The 7827-nt window shown below is 47.5% G+C and overlaps 1 pseudogene; it reads right to left on the bottom strand.

Moving 5' to 3' along the window:
- Positions 1 to 1615: 1615 nt before the first annotated feature.
- LOC122447278 lies at positions 1616 to 2848 on the bottom strand (annotated as a pseudogene).
- Positions 2849 to 7827: the final 4979 nt, after the last annotated feature.

Raw genomic sequence — 7827 nt, 5'->3', positions numbered from 1 at the left:
CTTTAATGTATAGGAATGGTGTAAGCAAAGTCCAGGTAGAATGTTAATGCATCAGATGACTAAATAGTGTTTGTTATGCCCGATGTCTGAATCCCCGAGCGGGAAGAGAGAAGCCCTCCAAGACAATGCACCTCGCAGGAAGGGAAGTTATTACTGACTCGAGCCAGGACTCTCCACCTACAACCAACGCAGTGGTGCGGGTCAGAGAGCCCCGAGCCCAAGCTGTTACACAAATTTATAGGGTGAGAAGTGGATTGGTTACACGTTTGCAAAGCAATTTCATTGGTCAATACTTTCGCGCACACGGGACTTTCCTGGGGGTTTCCGCCCTGTTCCTAATTTCCTAATTGGCAAACAGTGGTCAGTATTAAGTGAAAGCTAATTGGTCCTAATTGGCAAACAGTGGTACCAAGTAGGACGGTCTACTCCTAATCTAAGCTGCATTAGTTCTGCTCGCCTCACATTCCCACCTGTCTGTTGTTCAAGTAGAGGAATCTTCCTCTTTTCCATCTTGGGCCACTGACACTATAAGTGGACCCAGGAGGGTGGAAATTAAGGTAGTCAGCCAGGGGGAGTGTTGAAAACAAGACTCAAACCATTTCTGCTGGGCTTCCCGTTCTCTCTTTCTGATCAAGACCACCTCAGACAAGGAAGTCAAAGACTTCTCTAAATGACTGATTGATTCTCTTCATCTACAGCAGCTCGTAGGGAGGAAAGCCCTTGGCCTTGCAGAGATAGTAAAGCTTGGTTCACCCATATCTGAGGTACTTGGCCCTGCAGGTTGTGCCACACTTGGGGTTACCAAATCTGTGTTTCCTACGTCCCATTCCCGGGGCCCATCACAAGAGGTTACACAGCTTCAGCTCCTGCCATAATCAGCAGGAGAATTAGGAGACCTCCCAGCTGATGAGTTTCAGTTTCAAAGGATTTGACGGGTGAGGACCCGCCTTCCATTCTTCTCGTGCTTTTTCCTGTTCTTCTGGTGTGGCTTGCCGCAGGTGATTGCAGTGAACCCAGGGTCCAATCCTGTCGAACTTGACAGCAGTAGGAGTGGTAAGGAGAACATAAGGGCCTTTCCATCTAGGTTTTAATACACACAGGAGGGGGTCGTCCATACAGAATCTCAAAAGGGCAGCTTATAAGGGGTGTTACGTGCCTGAAAGAGTGCGAAGGGAAGGAGGGTCACCCAGTCCCTGCCAGTCTCTATTGCCAACTTTGTCAAAGTTTCTTTTAGGGTCCGATTCATTCTCTCAACCTGTCCTGAGCTCTGGGGATTATATTCACAATGTAACTTCCATTTTGTCCCCAGAGCTTGGGCCAGCCCTTGTACAATCTGGCTCACAAAGGCAGGTCTGTTATCAGAGCCTATAGTCACCGGCAGCCCATACATAAGCATTATCTCCTCTAAGATCTTTTTAGCAACCACTATTGCTGTCTATCCCTTAGCAGGGAAGGCTTCCACCCACCCTGAGAAGGTATCTGCCAGAACCAACATATAGCGATACCCGTATTTGCCTGGCCTTACCTCAGTGAAATCTATCTCCCAGTGTTGCCCTGGCTCTTCCCCTCGGTACCTCGTTCCTGTGTGCTGCTTTTATCTCTCTTCCAGTTGCATTTTCCTCAAACACTGATCAACACGCAGATTCAGTCCATATTTGCTTTCATTTATCTACTGAGTGTACCCAAGCTTCTTCTTCAGAGACTCTGGCATCTCAGGGGGAGGAGGGCGAGGGAGCCTGAAGTAGACCTTCACAAAATCATAGATAAACCACTGTAGTGCAGTCAGAGTGCTGATCATGATGATACGGGCAAAGAGTCCCTTCCATACACCTCTAAATCCAAGTCTCTTGAGGACCTGAGAGGCATTGCTACCCTTCTCTTTATGCAACACAGACACCACGGAATCAGCAACAGTACATTCAAAGCAGGCAAACTTCATCATGGTGTATGGTATCTGTCTCATCCAAAGAGGAGCAACCCCCTTGTAGAACGCCTTTAAGCCTTCTTCCTTATACATTTTGGGAGCTTCATCCCTCAGAGTGTTAGCATAACCTGGTTGGGTTTGAATTCGAACCTTAGCAGCTTCCATAGGAGCCAGAGCAATGTCAGCAAAGAATTCAGCACTGTCAGAGGCAGATAAATACAGTGATGTGCGCCACAGATAGGCATTTTCCTCTCCAAGCATGTACTTCATAAAAGCCAAACTTGCAGAGCCCCTGCAGGGAGTAGCCAATGAGGGTCGGGGCCCATCCTTTGGCCAAACCACAGAAACCATTCTCTTTGAGAGTAACTGAAAATCCATTAAGAATGCCCTTGTACTTCTGTGGGTCCACCTGCATACGGCATTTCACTAAATCCAGAGGAACAACAGCAGTGTGTGTCAGACCACAACTTAAGACCCCACCAAAGCCACACAGTGCATAAAACTTCGCGGAGCCATATTCACAACTGTACTCTTCTACCGCAGCGGCTCCCGCTTTCCTTTGCCCATCTTTTACATAGCTGCTCCCATCAGTGAACCATACTAGCTCACTGTTGTCTAGGGGTACATCAGTTAAGTCTTTTCGTGCTGCCAGGGCCTCAGCCAGTATCTTGCTGCAATCATGGAGCTACAAACAGCTGGAATGGCTTATTTGGGTTAGGCAGGGCAAGGGCTGGGGCTTCTAGTAGGGCCCGTCTGAGTGTCTGGAAAGCCTGCTTCATTGGCTCAGTCCAAGTCCAGTTTGGGGTCTCTTTACTTCCCTCATACAAGGGCCAGGCCTTCTCAGTAAACCCCATGATCCACAGTCTGAAATATCCAACAGTCCTCAGAAACTCTCTCACCTGGCGGGGGGTCTTGGGCCTTCATGGTCTGGGTTAGCCACCTTTGCCCCTGCCTGATCTTATACCCCAAACAGGTGACCTCTTGCCGGGCTATTAATTGTGTAGCAGAAGGACCTCTGGGTGGCAAGTCCGATATTCATAGAGGTCCTCACTCAGCGCCTCTTGAACCTCTGTGGGATTACCGGTTGGCCTTCCCCCTCGGTCCACTCAAAGGCAAATATCTCCTGGCTCTGGGCCGCCAAGGGTAGGCTGAAAAAGGCATCTTTCAAGTCCAACACAGTGTACCAAGTGTACTCAGGCAGCAAACTGCTCAGGAGGGTATACGGGTTAGAGACAGTGGGGTGTATGTCACTCACCCGTTTGTTGACTTCTCTCAGGTAATCTATCCCCCCTGGCTTCTTCACCGGCAGTAAGGGGGTGTTCCAAGGGGATTGACACCGCTTGAGAATTCCGGCATCCATGAGACGTCGAATGTGGGGAGTGATCCTCCACCGAGCTTCCTGGCTCATGGGGTACTATCTCACCCTCAGGAGTTGCCTAGGCCTTTAGCTCGATGACGACCAGATGTCTGTTTGGCCAGTCCCATCCCTGCCGTTTCAGCCCAGGCCAACGGGTATTTATTCATCTCTTAAGGCTAGGGATCCAAGTCCATCCATGACTGTCATTCTCCCAGCTCTGTAGGCTTAACTGAATAAAACCCAATGGCTTCTCTTTTCTTCCACAAAATCTTAGCATAATCAGTACTGCTATGACACAGGAATGGGATCTCATTTCTCTCCATTTCCTGCTTTAACCACTCTCTCCCCGAGTTCTCACCTGCTTAAGCCCCTCTCTAGAAGGGACAGATGTTTTCACAATATCATCAATAGCCCACCACTGATCAGCAAGGTAAAGTGCCACAGCTGTGAGTGAGTCCTCAGGTGCAAAAGAGCAAGAACTTTCTGGGTCTGATCTCCACCATAGAGAGGTACAAAGTCTACATTTGACAGGCTAATAGGCAGCAGAATTTTCCAGTTCCTCATGACTGCAATTATCCAACATATACCCAGGACTCGGGGAGGGGTGCTGAGTCTTGACTCCCCTAGTCACTGTCTTCCCCCGCATATAGAATTTGAGTTCCAGGGGAGATTCTCTCTCTGGGTCGTACCTCTCCTCAGATCCCTCTTAGGGCACTCGTTTTTCCAGTGCCCCTGTTCTCTGCAGTAGGCGCACTTATCTTTCTTTAGGGCCTGCCTTTTTGGTTTCTGTTTTTCTCCTGTCCAGGGGTCTTGAGGTTCCCTCAGTTCTGTTCTGGCTTTTATCCCCGCAAAAAGAATCTGGGCTAGCTCCCTCTGGTTCTTCCAGTTTTCCCTCATTCTATATTCTCTATCTTCCTTCCTGATCTTCTCAGCTAATTCCCTTTCCTCCCATCGAATTCATTCTTCCCTTTCTTCTGGGGTCTCCCTATTATTAAATACCTTTTCAGCTGCTTTCAATAAATCCATCAGCCTCTCTAGGAAGACTGCCGGGCTCTCAGTGGGCTCTTGCCTTACTAAATTTACCTTTGCCAAATTTGTCGGCTTTCTTGCTGTGGCCCGCAGGCCAGCCATCAGAGTCTGGTGGTACACTCGGAGATGCTCCCTACCTTCCGCTCGCTCAAAATCCCAGTTAGGCTGCAACAGAGGAAAACCCCTCGTCCACGAGATGAGGCTGGGCGGTTGGCCTCCCGTCGGCCCCTGGGACCCGTTTCCACACTTCTGCCAGAATTCGCTCCTGCAACAGCTGCTGACAATCGTAGTGAAAGGAGAGGTTCACCTGGTTGGGCTCTAGTTACTGAGGCTCACTTATTGTAGGGCCTTCAGAGTCCGCCAGAGTGTAGCCCTGGCCGGGACTCATCAATTGCCCCCACAACCGCTCGCCTGTTCACTGAAACTCCTGAGAAGAGTAGGAACGAGACCAGAGACAATGCCGGCACATACACAAACACAGACAAACACGGAGAGCTGAAGACAAACACACGGACAGACAAACGTCGGCCGACAACACAGCGCTGGGTTTTTGGGCCCCCTGACCAGACTCGGGATCAGGAGAGGAACTCTCCTTCCCACAGAGCCGGCTGCCTTCCAGCGCGCTCGCTGGCCTCGGCCTTACGCTGGCTGGAGAAAGCTTTCTCCTGTGCCAGATACCTTCCTGCTTCACAGCAGGGCCCCGGAATTACTCTGGACTTCCTGTGCCAGATACCTTCCTGCTTTACAGCAGGGCCCCGGAATTACTCTGGATTTCCTGTCCTGCCTGAGACAATGCCGGCACACACACAAACATGGAGAGCCAAAGAGAAACACACGGACAGCTGACAACACAGCGCTGGGTTTTCGGGCCCCCTAAGTTTTCCTAAGCACCGGTGCTATTATCTATCCTTCCCCTCTGTCCTGGAAGTGTTCTCTTCCCCCAGTAAAGGGATCCCAGACGAGCCCCCAAATGTTATGCCCAATGTCCGAATCCCCGAGCGGGAAGAGAGAAGGCCTCCAAGACAACGCAACTCGCAGGAAGGGAAGTTTATTACTGACTCGAGCCAGGACTCTCCGCCTACAACCAACGCAGTGGTGCGGGTCAGAGAGCCCCGAGCCCAAGCTGTTACACAAATTTATAGGGTGAGAAGCGGATTGGTTACACGTTTGCAAAGCAATTTCATTGGTCAATACTTTCGCGCGCACGGGACTTTCCTGGGGGTTTCCGCCCTGTTCCTAATTTCCTAATTGGCAAACAGTGGTCAGTATTAAGTGAAAGCTAATTGGTCCTAATTGGCAAACAGTGGTACCAAGTAGGAAGGTCTACTCCTAATCTAAGCTGCGTTACTTCTGCTCACCTCACAGTGTTAAGATATCCATTCTCCCCAGATTGACCTATTGATTAAGGAAATCTCAACCCAAATCCCAGCAGATGTTTTTGAAGAAATTGTCAAGATGAATCAATATTTTTTATGGAAAGGCAAAACATCTACAAGGGTCTAAACAATTTTGAAAGCAAGAGAAAACAAAGTTGAAGGATTTACACACACAGTTTCAGGACTTATTATAAAACTATAATAATCAAAACAGCTGAATATTAATGTAAAGATAGTACTCTATTGGGATAAGTATTGACAAATAGATCAGTGAAATAGTATAAAGTCCAGAAATAGACCCACAATATATATGGTCAACTGATTTTGTTTAAGTTTTTATTTTGTATTGGGATATAGAAGAGCTATACAAAAAAGATTTTCATGACCCAGATAACCACGATGGTGTGATCACTCACCTAGAGCCAGACATCCTGGAATGTAAAGTCAAGTGGGCCTTAGGAAGCATCACTACGAACACAGCTAGTGGAATTCCAGCTGAGGTATTTCAAATCCTAAAAGATAGTGCTGTGAAAGTGCTGCACTCAATATGCCAGCAAATTTGGAAAACTCAGCAGTGGCCACAGGACTGGAAAATGTCTGTTTTCATTCCAATCTCAAAGAAAGGCAATGCCAAAGAATGCTCAAGCTACTACACAATTGTACTCATCTCTCATGCTAGTAAAGTAATGCTCAAAATTCTCCAAGCCAGGCTTCAACATTATGTGAACCGTGAACTTCCAGATGTTCAAGCTGTATTTAGAAAAGGCAGAGGAACCAGAGTTCAAATTGCCAACATCTGCTGGATTATTGAAAAAGCAAGAGAGTTCCAGAAAAACATCTATCTCTGCTTTACTGACTATGCCAAAGTCTTTGACTGTGTGAATCACAGCAAATTGTGGAAAATTCTTAAAGAGATGGGATTACCAGACCACCTGACCCACCTCCTGAGAAATCTGTATGCAGGTCAAGAAGCAACAGTTAGAAGTGACCATTGAACAACAGACTGGTTCCAAATCAGGAAAGGAGAACGTCAAGGCTGTATCTTGTCACCCTGCTTATTTAACTTATATGCAGAATACATCATGAGAAATGCTGGACTGGTTGAAGCACAAACTGGAATCAACATTGCCAGGAGAAATATCAATAACTTCAGATATGCAGATGACACCATCCTCATGGCAGAAAGTGAAGGAGAACTAAAGAGCCTCTTGATGAAAGTGAAAGAGGAGAGTGAAAAAGTTGGCTTAAAACTCAACATTCAGAAAACTAAGATCATGGCAAATAGATGGGGAAACAATAGAAACAATGACAGATTTTATTTATTTGCATTCCAAAATCACTGCAGGTGGTAACTGCAGCCATGAAATTAAAAGACGCTTGATCCTTGGAAGAAAAGTTATGACCAACCTAGACAGCATGTTAAAAAGCAGGGACATTACTTTGCCAACAAAGGTCCATCTAGTCAAAGCTATGGTTTCTCCAGTAGTCATGTATGGATGTGAGAGTTGGACTATAAAGAAAGTTGAGTGCCAAGAATTGATGCTTTTCAACTATGGTGTTGGAAAAGACTCTTGAGTGTCCCTTGGGCAGCAAAGAGATCCAACCAGTCCATCCTAAAGGAAATCAGTCCTGAATATTCATTGGAAGGACTGATGTTGAAGCTGAAACTCCAATACTTTGGCCACCTGATGGAAAGAACTGACTTTTTGGAAAAGACCCTGATGCTGGGAAAGATTGAAGGCAGGAGGAGAAGGGGACGACAGAGGATGAGATGGTTGGATGGCATCACTGACTCAATGGACATGAGTTTGAGTAAACTCTGGGAGTTGGTGATGGACAGGGAAGTCTGGTGTGCTACAGTCCATGGGGTCTCAAAGATTTGGACATGGCTGAGCGACTGAACTGAACTGATAGCTGGTTAGGGCTTCCCAGGTGGTGCTAGTGGTGATGAACCCATCTGCCAATGCAAGAGACATAAGAGATGCAGGTTTGAACCCTGGGTCAGGAAGATCCCCTATAGGAGGGCATGGCAACCCACTGCAGTAATCTTGCCTGGAGAATCCCCGTGGGCAGAGGAGCTTGGTAGACTATAGTCCATAGGGTTGAAAGAGTGGGACACGACTGAAATGACTTAGCAGGCA

This window comes from Cervus canadensis, chromosome 9 (genome assembly GCF_019320065.1).
Source record: "Cervus canadensis isolate Bull #8, Minnesota chromosome 9, ASM1932006v1, whole genome shotgun sequence".
In the NCBI taxonomy this organism is placed as follows: domain Eukaryota; kingdom Metazoa; phylum Chordata; class Mammalia; order Artiodactyla; family Cervidae; genus Cervus; species Cervus canadensis.
Note: the sequence above shows the minus strand (reverse complement) of the source record. Positions and strands in the feature narration are given on the sequence as shown.